Below are 15,101 nucleotides of genomic sequence, written 5' to 3'. Positions count from 1 at the left end.
CCTATGTCCTAATGCCCAAGGGTGGCAATATTGTGATATCAAGGTTCTGGTAGGTCATGTTGCATGATCCCTACTCTATTCTTTGGAGAAGATGGGGGACTTAAAAGCCATCCCTAGAGGCCAAAGAAAAGGAGAGAAAGAGAGATCTGGGGCAGGACCAGATGTATGGGTTTGTGTTGTTTTCCCCCCTTTTGGAGAACAAGATTGACTTGAGGTCTCCATCTAGGATTAGACTTGTTTTGGAGCAGAGGGATTTTTTCCAGCCGACACATTATTCCACAAGGGAATAAGTGACCACCAGCATGCCGAAATTGGATCAGGATTGGCAATTAATGTGAGTCAGCGGTAACAACGACTAAACAGCAGCTGCCCTGCAGATCTCTCCCTCTTTTCAGGTGAAACCACCTTTCCAGTCTTTCGGAAAAAGAAGTGGACAAAAAGTAAACTGAGGTTAGAAGAAGCAAAGAGATATGATGGTTAGTTGTAGTGGGGGTAAATTTGATTTTGGTGAGATTTAGCATTAACATAATGGGATTAAGCGAAACACCTTTTGTGCCCGGAAAAAAAGCCACCTGGTGCTGTAGTGAGAAGAGAGGCAATGAGAGAGAGACAGACACATAGATAGAGGGAGAGAGGGAGAAGACTAATCCGTTCCCACCTCTGGGATGTCATTCATAAAGCCGAGAGTGATTTCCGCTCTGCTTGCTACAAGCTAATTCCATCACCCGGAGCAACGGGCAATGGAAATAAAGTGCTCATTATTCCAAGCACGGTCTAAAATATGCATGCATTCCCATTTTACTTGGAATTGATACCAATTGATGTTTCTTTTAGACCTGGAAGTTGTAGATTGATGATCACTTCCTCAAAGAGTAGGGCGGGAGAAAAACGAGCAGCTCAGGTGAGGTGGACACCTCAAAATGACACATCTATGGCTACAGTGGCTGCAATTACCACCGACTGCCTCTCAACTCCAAATTAGTGGGTTTCCCCGCAATGGAGCTATGAAGGCCAATAAGCAATTAAATGATTGGCGAACAATGAAGTTGCATCTCCAAGCAAGCTGTGCATGGCCAAGCAGTTCCTTGTTGCATTTCAAGTTTATTATCAAGTCCGCCTCCTTTGAGACATTACTGCTGCACCTTTTCAAAGTCTTTCTGGCTAAACAAAAATCATCAGTCTGCCAACTTGTATGACATGCTAACATTAAAAAACAGGAAAATGAAGGTGTGTGACAAGCAGGATGACAATTATTGGCAAGGGAGAACGGTGTGTGTTTTTGGTGTAGTGGTTGGGGACAGGTTTGCTTTATTAACAAGCAGGAGTTATTTTTAAAACCAGGTCCTGACATGTCCGGGCTTGTGGCGGTGGGGTGGGGGCACCTGAGGGCCCAATAGCTTCATGGGTGCACCAGTGCTGTCACTTGCTCAGTCTATGAGTACATTTGGGAGACTGTGGCATTGTGACTCCCCTTGGCAACTGCTTTCACAACAAATGTGTAAATAGCCTTTAAAAGAAAACAGTCATGATTCAAACACATCAATTCATATTTCAAGAAAATAGCTCAGGTCTGCACATTACAGCAAAAAACAAATAAAAAACAAAACAAAAAAACAATCTTGTCAAACCGGAATAAAACGTACCTACAGTATGATGTTTCATAAGTATTTTGAGAGGTTATGTTTTGGCTTAATAGAACTGCATCCCTTGTATCCCTGTAAATATGTAAACTGTAAATATCCATATTTACTTATATCAAAAGGAACATGTACAAATACTGTAAAACAGTAGAATAAATGCAGATCTACAATAATACTATTGTTAACCAGTTTAAATTAAACTGAATTCTGAATATTTATAAGGCTAAGAGATGGAGATATTTTCATTTTGTATGCTTCTCTGCCTTCTGGCTCAAAGTTTCCCAAAAGGTAAGTCTTGACAATTTGGCTGGACACTTTTGATCTGACATAGGCATATACACATCCTTGTCCAAAACAGGGAGGCCATTAGATTCAAACTGAAACAGGAGTAAAAAAAAAAAAAAAAAAAAAATATTCTGTTCAACTGAGATTATGTCTGCATTAAATGAGAAACCAAGAGGGCAAAAAAGGTGATGAAAGTTAATAAAAAAATTAAATAAAAAAAAGTGCTCCTCGCTTCCTGCATATTGGAGTTAAGGCTCTGCATTAAAGAAAACTATTTCCAAAACTACCTGTGAACAAGAACCAGGATCAGTGATAGTCTTGCTTACTTTGACAAAGATTTCAGGTTACCAGGTTCACACAGTCAATGGGGACAATAACGTGAGAACAGTCCCCGAAAAAGGGAGAGTCAAGGTTTCACTTAAATAGATTGTTATGATGTAATTTCCCCCACAAAGTCACATTAATGTATTCCTATTACACCCACTATCCTAAGACAGATATCTGCAATAAATTTGAAAATATTTGAAATATTCTTTAAAAATGTGGTCGAAATTAAGACATTATTGCATTAGCCAATAGAATATACATTGCAAATATTATTTTTAACATAAAAAAACATAGTTTTCTCATTTCTCAACCCAAAGCTATATACACACACAAACACACAAATCTGATCTATTTTCTGAAACTATTAAACACAGAAATAATTCAGTTGACCAACAGAAATAAAAAATGTTTACTAAAGTGACAAAAAACATTCAATAAAAAAAAAATTACCATGTAAATTATTATGAATTATTATAATTCAGTCCTTACCATGTACAGTCACATACACAGACGTTAAGGGACACTCATTCAAATGAAGCAGCCTTACTGTCTGGCCAGACCCACAAGTGTACGCTAGGTTAAGAGTTAGCTCCCCTCAAAAATAGAATGATGATGTCTATCATTGCATTATAATGCGTTGTTTATCCTGTCTGTACATATAGGGGGAACTGAGGACTTAATTAGAGCTTTGACAAGCCCACTCTCCAAAAGTGATGAGATTATCTGTAATTGATGTCACAGTCAATTACAGTTCGGTCCATTGCTGGGCTACTATTGCTGGGCTACCGGTAGGTCTAGCCTAGGGTCAAGCCTCAGGACATTGATGAAAAGCGTGGTTTTGCCCCGATCAAGCTGTTTCTACTGTGGGACGACAGATTTTAGCAAACTAAATAAAGGCATGACCCTATTCCAATGCAGCAACCTTGTAGACCCCCCCCCCCCAATCAATAACTGGAGGACCTTTTTCGACCAGTGATGTGTGGAGGCAGTTTGTGACTTCATTGTCGGAGGAGAAAAAAAAAATATATTTATTTACATGCAAGCAAAGTTTACAAAAGCTTAGAGGTTACTGAGCTGCATGGACCTCTTAAACACAGGGGAGAAAGGAGGGGTTAAGGAACAAACAGAATGTTTGGGCTTTTTGAGACCCAAATTCTTCAAACCAGTTCTGGTTATTTGGTGATGCACTTGCTGTTAATGTAAATTTGAAAATGTTGCGTGCTTGTGCAAGAAAAGAAATGGATAATGGGAATGTTTTGACAGTGTGGTTGCTTTGAGGATCTATGTGGAGACCATTAAAAGACCATTAAGAAATATGATGGAGATGAATTCTCCTCCACTGTGACAGCTGTATATATAACATTTAGTGTCTGAAACAGAAGAGATGCTTTATCATTTTAACACAAACTGGTTGAGGACAGAGCATTAACCACAATCCCAGTTCATTTCGTTGAGGGTTATACAAGTGTCCACTGGCCAGCTCTGTTTCAGTTCAATTGCTTCAGAAAGAAATGCAATATGAAGTCAAACTGATGATCAACGAAGCAATCATTTTAGGCAATATTCCATCTTTCTATCAAAAACAAACCAATATTTCCCCAAAGACCACTTAAGAAGTCATTTCAGCACTGCGTTTCAGCATAGCATACAGGAATGCAATACATTACAGCTAATACACCACTAATATAAAATATACTGACCTTAGAAATAGCACCATGTTTAATTTTTGACAGGAATGAAAATATGACTGTGAATGTTTTTTTTTTTCAAAATCGTACAGTGTGTTCACTGGACTATACAGTTTTTTTACACAATTACGATTGTTCAGCTAATGTAATGGCTTCCTGAGTAAAAAATAAATAATAAAATCCAGTAGACAAAAACTTCATAAAAATGATTATATTAATATATTCATCCACATTAAATTATTTGATCCTTTGTGCTCTCACAGAAAAGAAAGAGGGTCTGGAAGATTCAAAGCATCTGTATAAAGTTTTCAGAGCAATCCTTGCTTGTTGAAATATTTAAGCAATAATCACAGAGGATTGGTGGGCCGCTGTTCCACTTACTGTATAAGAGATTTAGGAAAAGGGAAGCTGCAAAGTCACCTGAAGTCATTTAGCATGACCTAGCAAAGCCTTCTTGTCTCCTACTGCTGCTATGAATACACAAAAATGAGTTGTCTTCAAATATTTATTTTGAATATTCAAGCAGGAAATGTTGGGGCATCTCATAAGTGTCAGTTTTAAAGGCTGCTAATAAGTGAATTTGAAACTAAAACAGTCCGTGAAAAAGTGCAATATGACAATTAATTGTCAAAAGGGCGAGAATGAAATTAGATCACGTTGCTTCATAATGAATCAAGGAATTTGAGACACAACACCTCCATGTAATGGTTCTTTTTCCTTTCTGGCAGCCTGTCTGAGATATTAGCAATTAACAGGTGTGAATGCTTTCTTTTAATTAGTTCAAAGGAATGTAGTAAGTAGGTGCCAATTAAGTTCCTGCGACTAATTTCTATCATTCATTCCCTAAAGATACAATTAAAAAAAATAATAACTTGCTGAGACAAAGAAATGAGCTTTGTCATTGAAATAAGTAGTCTGATGTGTCTCTATTCACCTAAAAAATATGAATCTCTTTCGGATGTAAAATGAAGCACAAATCTAATGGTAATTGGGGGTAACTGAAGGGAAGATTTCTGTTACGCAACCAATCAACTCGATTAATTACCTCACATTATAGAGAGTACCCAAGAATAACCTCCAGTAACGAATGCATGGCTATCACTTGATGCATTTCTGCTTAGGCATTAAATCAGAGATGATTAAACTGATTAGAGGCATAAAGACTTCTCCTATGACCGTAAACAGAAGTAAAATTGATACTTTTTTTTTTCTTTAAATGAGCATTACAAAAAAATGACAACAGTAATTTTATTGCAAAAATACAGGAAAAGAGCATTAGATTAAATATCCAATATTAGTCAATTAGTCCAATATGGACCGAAAACAAAATAAATTAAATAATACAAATAATATCAGAAAATATCCCAAATGGTATGGCTATTTGTTACGCAAACCCTACTTTTTCAATGTACAAAATAAAAAATAAAGTTAAATATTGATTTGATTTTAAATTATTTCTTTTTATATATCTTATTAAAATATACCACAAAATTTACTAAAATTGCACTTTTCCATACAATATATAGGAAATAATAAAGAAATGAACAAATGATAAAGCAATGGCATCAGAGAATGCATTTAACAAACTTTTTGGACGGATATGAGCATGCAAGCTAGTTTTCTTGAGGACTGGTATAATTTGAGACCCCTACTTAACTTTGTAAGCCTAAATTTATAATACACATAAAGTTTAACAGACATTCAACATATATAATAGTTATCATAATATCTAAAAAATAAATAGTTAATAAATATTTTTTTTTTTTCAACAATTCATTTTTATAAATATGACTACAATTGAAGGCAAACCTTTATCTAACACATGCATATGAAGCATGTCTGACGTTGGACTTAAAGTCACAGCATCCAATATAAGATGTCAACTCCATCACTCCTGCATGTGCAGCCCAGTCGAAGCCTGGCTTTTCTGTGGACGCTCTCTAAATGTCAGTTCTGTGGCTGATCTAGCTACCCCCCCCCCACCCGAAAGCTATGCCACAGTTCCCCAGTTAATGGGGCACAGGACCCTGGATGTACACTTATTGGAGGTCCTAATGGAGAGCTAGGGGGAGCTTTTCCTTAGGCGAAAGAGGAGAGAAGCAGACTATCACTTCAAGTAAGAACTGGCCATGTGTGACAGACCTGACCTACATTCTCTTTCTCTCTCTCTCTTTATTTCCCTCCTCCTCTGCTACACACAATTCTCACTATGCTCTTCTGTAAGGAAGCATCTGTCCAGACCAAAGACAACAGCTCGGTTTGTATTACTTCCTTTGGTATTTTAAATATTTCCGACAATTTTAGCCATCTGCCCCAAAGGGCTAGTGACAAATCTAGTTTATGATTTTAATTTTTTTTTTAAATCAACAGTGATGAACATAAACTAGACTTGTCCAAATTGTCCAATAATGTTTTGCTGAGCATTTACAAAATTTAATACAATAAATCCCATTACACCCAAATATAATCCTAGTCTAGCTTCAACAGTGGTTAAAACAAAACTGTTAGTGTATTCTGGGCTAGGCTAATAATTATCAACCAAAGCCCAACTCATCTAAACCACTAATTCCTCCAAATCCTTTCAGTCTAGTATGGTTTCAATACTTAAGAACCCATGAGAGGATATACAGGTGGGAACGTACCCTGTAGCTAGAGGTTGTACTCCATCTGGCTCTCCTCATTACTCAAGATCTTCCAAGCCTGGTCCACATCAATGAATCGCTGAATGTGCTGCTCAGCTTCACCTTCTGATATGTCTGGCCTCTGCTTGTCCAGGTGAAACTGAATCAAAATTAAGTGATGAGATTGATGGCAGTCGTGCTTTACTGAAAGTATTATATTTTGACAAGTATGTTTAATTAAATCACAGCTGAAACTGACTATATGATTGGAGATATAAAAGGCAGACTAAAGAATGTTAATAAAACTACAGTTGATGGACAAGTTCATGAGTTCATGGACAATTTGCTAATGGACTACCCATGATTTTAGACAATTTACCAAAGGCGGCGACCACGTATATTAATACAAACGATGGCGCAAAAAAAAAAAAAAAAAAAGGCAAAATATCAGTTAAGACAGATGTGTCTTCTACATGACAAGACTTGACAGAGTGGACGGTTAGAAGGGCAAAGGTCGCCCCTGTCCTCCAGCTAAAAACACTAATGCGATCTCCACTTCGCATCCTAAAATATGACAGTTCGTACTGTAACATCATAGCTTCAGTAAAAGAAAAATTATTTTTTTTACCCAGAAGTCTAATTCAGCCCTCCTAAAGATAGCTTTAGGGGTTATTTTAACAGTCCCTTCCAGCCTGGATGGATTCGTACAGTATAGAGTTATTCTTCTCCTTGAGGAATCTACAGAGAGCAGGCTACGGCTATCGATTAGTGGGGGTCGAAGGTCAGGCAAGCCGTGGGGCTCTTCATTCGCCCACTGGAGAAGAGCAAGGTTGAAAGGGGCAAACGGAAAACAACTTGGATCCTTTCGAGCAGGCATTCAACCAAATTCTGATTATGCTCTGGCGCAGGCGAGCAGAGTACTGCATGTGTGTGTTTGTATGGTCGCTATAGTTCAGAAGCTGCACCGCCGCCACAGTCAAGTGGGGTGACACTGGGCTACAATAACCGACAATCCGGGGCAAGCCAATTTCTGTCCACCTTGATTATATTTGTACGTTTAAGTAATAGGAAGACTGAATCCAACTAATAATTTCAAGCAATTACGTTTAAAACTAATTAAAATTTAAGGGTGCCCGTTTTCCATTGTTTCCCGTTTCATTCTGTTAATGGGCGGTCAGAATGCGATGAGAAGAGGAACAGAAAAGAAAATGCAACAACAAGCTAAAAATCAACTTCCTCATTGAGAGAATCATTAACCATTTCTTGGCCTTTTTTACAGCACGGGGGAAAGAGGACAAAGCACTCTGCCGCCTCAAATATGAAAAAGAGGGGCTCATGTGCTTTAACTGAAAGATCTTTAAATATATTAACGTAAATCATTCATTGCAGCCATCCAAATGGTGGAAGGCTTTTGGGAGTGCGTTCACTTTCACATTCCACTTTTACGTTCTGAGGAAGATTTCAAATTGGTAAAATATAAGAAAAGCAAATCTCAGTTTAATTAAAAGTACCAGAGTAAAAAAAAAAAAAATAGATAGAAACAGCTCAAGATACCAGCTAAGAGGATTAAATAGATTTGTGTTTAGGACGCTTCAGATCTGAGGATCAGAAAATGACCAAAGCTAAATAGCTTAAGTGAAAACCTGAGCTGAAAATAAAACTTTAAATCAGCATGTGCAGAAATGTTAAATGAAATGCTGTTTTTAATTTAAAACTTTGGTAAATCTGAAACACCACCTTCGCTAAAGAAATATGTCCACATTTATTCTCAGCCAGACCAGAAACAGAAAAACAGCTCTGTTCCCAAACCCTGAGAAGGGTCGAGCAAGCTTGGCAGCACAATTTCTCAGTTACCTCCAGCAGGATGCCAGATTCTGCCAGAGAATTACTCTCTCTCCCCAGTGGCGGAATTGGAGACAGGGTTTTGCTTCCCTCTAATCTTTGTAGGTGAGTTTGAGGAGTCAGGACCACAGGTGTGAAGTGCAGCTTAGCCCTGACAAACACATACTGCTGCTCTACAAACATCTTCCTGGGTAGTCTTCTGTCAAAAAGACAATCCCTGTGAACAAGGTTTCAGGTCTGTCGTAACTGAGCATTTGATTTAGTGTCTGATGGGGAACATTTTAAACAGCTAGATTTGAATGGTAATGCTTAGTATACTTTTATCCAAACCCTTTTTAGGAATCATTCTGACGTTACAAGCACTAAGCTAGTAATCACACATATTCCATGTGTGTTAATTTCCAGTCTGTGTGGTATAGGTACTTGTCATAAATGCATAACACAACGAGATGCTGGTGCTCTGTTAGAGCAGCCCGTCCTCCTGCCCCTCTGGAGTTACACGCTTTAATTGCTGTCTCTTTGCATGCATTGTAAAATATTCATTTACCGGGGCTAATGGAGCTTGGAGAGCAGGAACACTATATAAAGGGCTGGGCAATTTGGAGCACTTGCAGCTCTAACAATACATCATCATCTCTCAGCAGCTTGGAAGGGAGCACTGCCACATCCTCTGCTGGGCTCTGGTATGCTGCCTACAGCCGATGTTTGCTTCAATGGAGAGGGAAGAGAGGACACGGGGCACAAAGGCTACTTCCATCACACTACTGCCACCTACTGTCACGCTGAACTCAGAATGAATGAACGCAGGACACAGACCTACTGCAAACAGTATTACAACAGTATGGTTTAGTTTAAGTCTGAGGTTACACTGGTAATGCAAATTGTGAGGTTGATTCTGAAGCAGTAAACTTATTCCTTTTCATCTGACTGGCTATAATATGAAGAAACGGATATTTGATATAATCATGATACACTGATTCATTTAACTGTGATAGGTAAAAAAAAAAAAAAAAAAAATCAAATTTCATTACCAATGATTTCCCTGCTGTATATTGTATAAGGTGTTGGTCTGGCCTCTTCGAACTGCTTCTACAAATTGCACGGCACATATCCTGATTGATCGACTGGTGTTATGTGATTGCTGTAATTAAAATGGGTTTGGGATTAAACAAATCAGCTTTAGTATAACTTGACTGGGATAAGTCAACCTGCAATGTGTATTAATGTGAAATACTGATGCCATTGATTAATCGTGCATATGTTTTCAAAGCTAGTATTTAGCAAGAACAATTTGCCCTTGGAGGAAACTTTGATGGGAGAATCAAGCATAATCTGCATAACCTTTATCTGTATGAATTTTTTCACTATGAACTCAGTAGACGTGCAGTGAATTACATTAAATTGCTTTTTGACTCCAAAGCCTACCAATTTTCTAGACTATTTTTAAACCTATGAGCATCAATATATTAAAATATATTATATTATAATATATAAGTGTTCCTGTGGCTCAGGTGGTAGAGCATTGTGTTAGCAGCGCAAGGTTGTGGGTTCGATTCCCAGGGAACGCGCTAAAAAAAAATGTTAGCCTGAATGCACTGTAAGTCGAATTGGATTAAAGTGTCTGTTTGTTTTGGTTTTTATTATTATTATTATTAATGCATTTAGCAACCGCAATTAATTTTGTAATTTCAGATGTTTTGAAAATTGTTTGATGGTTTGAATCTTTACATTATGGTCAAAAGTGGGTTGAAAGTATCCCACGAGGGAAAAAAGTACATTTATATACATCTTTTTTTTTTTTTTTTGATAGAAGTCTCTTCTGCTCACCAAGCCTGCATTTTAATTGAACAAAAAAAAAGTAATACGGTAATATTGTGAAATTTTCTTACAATTTTACAAAACTTTTTTAAATATATTCAAATATATTTTAAAATGTAATTTCTCCATGTGATGGCAAAAGCTGAATTTTCTGCATCTTTACACCTGTCTTCAGTGTCACATGATCCTTCAGAAATCATTCTAATATGTTGATTTGCTGCTCAATTATCAATACTGGTTCTTATTATGAAGGTTTAAAACAGTTTGCTGAACACCTACCATGAGGATGAGCTTCTGATACTTTTGTTTCAGTTCTTGTATGCCATCTGTTGGACAGGCACCCAGTATTGAGTACCTGTTTTTCTGTGGACCACTGGAATCTGCCATTATCCTGAAAAAATAAATAAATAAATAAATGCACAGGAAATCATTAATTATGTTTTTAAAACAAGAGGCGGAAACAGGACAATTCATTAATTATTAATTTACCAACATACACACCCCCATATTTAGCCTTTCAAATAATAATTGGTTAAAGGTCAATCCCCCAGTTTCAAAGACCAGGCTTAAAGGGTAACGTACATAACATGCAGTTTCACCTAATCTCATGTTAATCTTGAGGACCTATAGAGTAGTGTTTAGTTTTTATTGTATTTATAAAAGAAAAATATAGCTTTCCGATTCTTTCCTGAAAAAGCTGAGCTCCTGGAGGAGTGCTGTGAGCGGAGCTATAATACTGATGTTTCGTGTTGTTGCCATTAACATATATTCACTTATGTGCTGATTTCCAACAAAATACAGACTTACATGAATGGGGTCTTTTATCACAGGGAGCACTCCATGTTTTAATAGCAAAGGATGTGCAAATCCAGCGTCGACTTGGGCCTTGTTTATAAAACATTCGTCACTCAGAACACACAAACGCACTTGATACACTCTGTTGCTGCCACGGAAAAACAAACTGTATCCACTGTTCGTGTAATGCTGGGTTCTTGGCGAAGCTGAACACGGTAAACTTTCCCTCACATCCAAAATTGCACTTATTTGGATCCTATGCAGCGCTGCCGACGATTTTGAAGTAGGTTGATGTGCGCGGTCTTGCTGTCCTCTGGTCAATGTGTGCGCAGGCGCGCTTTTCCAACAGAAATGCTCATATGGACTTTCGTTCTCGTCTACGTCATTAGATCCACGATCAGAAAAAAACAGCCGAAACTTGTACCAACCCTGGAGTAAGATTTTCGGCACAGAAATTCTCAGTCATTCTTCTAAATTATTTTAAAAAACTTTGGCCATGTTTAGCCCGAGAATCCATCTCTTTAACACTGTGAACAACTCTGAAAACACAAAACACAATTGTGACCCCCATTTAAGCCTACTCCCAGACTAAAATTTAAGTCTGAGCTGTTTCAACTGAAATAAACTTGTATAGATAGAAGTGACCTGAGTTTGACATACAGCCATGTATGATGACCCATTTTTAGAATTTGTGCTCTGCATTTAACCCATCCAAACACACACACACACACACACACACACACACACACACACACACACACACACACACACACACACAAAAGAGTAAAAAACGGTGTAAATGTTTAAGTGACCATGTTTTGACTGCATGTTTTTAAAAATTGCTTAAATGTCCTAATTGAACTATAGCCTAATACTAAGCCCTGTCTGCGAAAACAGGCCAATGTGTTTTTATTATAACTGTTTTTAGTCAGTGGACAATATGTACTGTACATCAAATATAAGTTACTACCGTAACAGCATACAAAGCGATAAAAAAGTGTAATATACTTATATATATATATCATATATGAAAACTGTCAGGGTTACTAAGCTAATATAAAGAGATTTTCTCAGCGGTGTCACGAGCGTCGTCCTTCCAAGTCCATGCTGCTTCCATCTAGTGTGAGTGTTTGCCTCGCGATTTAACGCCCTGACAGAAATACGTGTGATTTAATAAAGAGCCATATTTAGTAATTACAAATATAATTAAACGATACAAATTGGGCAACAAATCATTTGTACCTATGTTTGTGCTTCAGTAATTAAATGTCTATGTTTTGACATTCCACTGCTCTGGAGCTGGCGGAACTGCTAAAATTTAAACGTTTCTACACGGATGCTTTAGAGAGAAACACGTAAAAGGAGCGCAGGCACGCTGCTGTATCTATGGAAACAGAAGACGCGTTTTGTTTGCAGCTTGCTCATTTTAAAATATATTTAAAGCTTTTAAAAGTTTTTATATTTATCTTTTGTTTAAATTTTAGTTTACAGTTTAATGAATAACAACAACTGCAACAACAAAGGTTCTTAATCGCATTTTATTGAGATAATATGTATAAACAAAATCCATTTAAGGGTATTCTATAGAGGTCGGGATCGTTGCGTCACGTCGCAATGCATTGTGGGAATCGCGGTACAGAAGTAGATGTACTGTATAGTAGGCATTAGGTAACGTTGGTCATTTGGTCATTAATTTTGATTATTTTTTGGAAAATGGTTCAGTATTGCTGTATTGTGACCTGCTGTAATCGGTTTCATGATCGACAGGGCAAACGCCTCGTGAATCATATTAGTTTTCAACATTTTCCTACTTGGAAAAAAAACACAAGGTGTCTGAAATCACCAAGAGGCGTCAGATGGCTTGGGTCACCACTGTACGGAGGGAAACCATCACCTTCGATAATATTATAATACATAGTTATGGTGAGACATGTTGTGTATGGTCTCTCTCTCTCTCACACATACACACACACAAACACATTACGTTTTCTCTAGTTTTTGGCCAGTAAGGGAGTCAGTTTAGTGTCTGTATTTTTTGTTTAAACATTTTCTTTTGACCCAATCCTGAACTTAATTTGCTTTTTGATATTTTTGTGCTGACTGTATTTAACAAATTTGAACAACTTGTTTAAAAAAAAATAAAAAACTGGAACGAACTTCAAAATAGGAAGTTAAGCGTCTTGTTTTGGTGAATGGTGGGTTGTGTCTGAGGTGAATGTTCGTCAATATTATACCGGATTACAGAACTACCGGAGGAAAACAGTGGATTTTTGCAAGTATGATAGGTGAGTAATTACTCCTGAAGTGTAACAAACCCGCATAGACAAGCTTCATAGCTCGCAGAATCTGATAAGTGTGTGTGTGTGTGTCACCACTGATGCTTGGTTAATGTTAACATTTCCTTAGTGAAAAAGATTGTTTTCTCCACGTTTAATTTGCAGATCCATTTATGATCTGCAGGTGAGCCTCCAGTGACTTTTTGAAAAGTGAAAGTGACATTTTTAAATTGATCGGAGGTGTAAGCGCTCACTCCACAGACCCGGTAGGATAAATTATCAGGGAAACTGAGGCTTGGTAAACTTTCATGTGTTCATAGGGATCGATTCCGCCTACAACCTCTTTTTTTTTTTTTAAGTAGCGTTGTTTGGCTTCATTATTAAGTTTGTCCGTATAGGTATAGGCAACTTTTTTTGTCACGTTCTATAACTTTTTCTGGATACTGGCTATTATCTTATTACAAACCTGCTTTGCGATACCTCTAAAATGGCCGCCGTTACCCACAATGCACCATTCCATGACGTCTACGCCCGAGCTCTATAGAATTAGAATTCTATAAAAACAATTAACGTTAGGTGTAATTTGACAATTACTTAAATAAATCCCAATGTTACACTACTTCTATTTATCTGAGAAAAATCCTGATAGAAAGTGTTTTTTTTATTATTTATTATTGTTCAAATACAGAACTGAGCTAAAACAGAAAAAGCAACAATTATATTACAACGGAATGGCACAAAATCCTGAGATTTTACATTGGCAGAATTAGTCAAAACACTTCCATCTGGTAGCATATGTGACAAGGGTTGCGAGAAAAGTTGGTGGATGTTTGTTAATTGTGCTGGGAATTATCTAAAATATCCTGGGTGTCACAGTCTACTGAGGGCAGAAAAAGAAAAAAATTCACACGGTGCACACCTCAGCCACTGTCTCCAGCTGCTAATTAGCAAAGTCTTTAATGAGCACTGTGATAGAAGCCACACGTAACAGAGAAACCAGATTGTTTGTCGATGCATGTTTACTCAATTTGGGTTTATTATGAAGCAATTAATAATTTCCATGATGAAATCTACTGATTTCTTTTTGTTTGACATTTCAGATGTATAAAGAACAATAACTGCTGTTTGTTTTCTTGTTTTACCGATGTGTGTAATTCGTTTTTCACCTCTAGAAAATCAAGTCTAAAAGTGCGGGAAAAGATGTGGTATTGGAATGTCTCAAAAGTTGTAGAGAGAATACTACAGCTTCATTACAGAACACTTATCATGAACATATACTAATATGATTACCTTTCTAAAAATATAAAGGCAATATTTATATACAGTATTTAACATAGGCAGCATGTCTCTTAGAAAACCAGATTTATAAAGAACCTTTATGTCAAACAGTGTCTGTTGTAGTGTCTTTAATACTATTCGACTGCTGTTGTTATCTACAGAATCTAGGTGTTTCGACTGGCGTACATCTAACGGCACTCAAATATTACTTTAATTACTGGAATTGAAAAGTAAACAGAACAAACTTTACCATGACATTGTGCAACACTTCTAACATATAATTATCTGTGCTAATTACTGATTTTGGAGTTGGGAGGAATTAAACAAAGTAATTAGCAAATGGCATTGTGATTAGTTCGAGCCTTGTTCTTGTGTATGCGTGTGATGATCAAACGAGCAAACGCATCTCTTTGAGGTCTTAAGGTCATTCGTAAATTAAGCACGGTTTTGTTTTTTGGTTTAATAAGGAAGTGCTTTATGAACTGTGCAGAAAAACTTCAAACCTATGCTAATAGATACACTCTTAAAAAT

At 37.1% G+C, this 15,101-nt stretch overlaps 1 long non-coding RNA gene across 3 annotated transcripts in view; it reads right to left on the bottom strand.

Annotated features, from left to right (window-relative positions):
- The window catches only part of LOC113070196 (uncharacterized), a 30,552-nt gene extending 19,167 nt beyond the window's left edge, over positions 1 to 11,385 (bottom strand). For all 3 annotated transcript variants that reach the window (XR_003279874.1, XR_003279876.1, XR_003279875.1), the window contains exons 1-3: positions 11,029 to 11,385; positions 10,501 to 10,612; positions 6,583 to 6,721 (exon numbers count right to left, since the gene is read on the bottom strand). This is a non-coding gene — a long non-coding RNA (uncharacterized LOC113070196). The remainder of the gene's footprint in view (positions 1 to 6,582; positions 6,722 to 10,500; positions 10,613 to 11,028) is intronic.
- Between the last annotated feature and the right edge of the window lie 3,716 nt (positions 11,386 to 15,101).

This window comes from Carassius auratus, unplaced genomic scaffold (genome assembly GCF_003368295.1).
Source record: "Carassius auratus strain Wakin unplaced genomic scaffold, ASM336829v1 scaf_tig00003436, whole genome shotgun sequence".
Taxonomy (NCBI): Eukaryota; Metazoa; Chordata; class Actinopteri; order Cypriniformes; family Cyprinidae; genus Carassius; species Carassius auratus.
The sequence above is the reverse complement of the archived record's forward strand: the minus strand, read 5'-3'. Positions and strand labels throughout refer to the sequence as shown.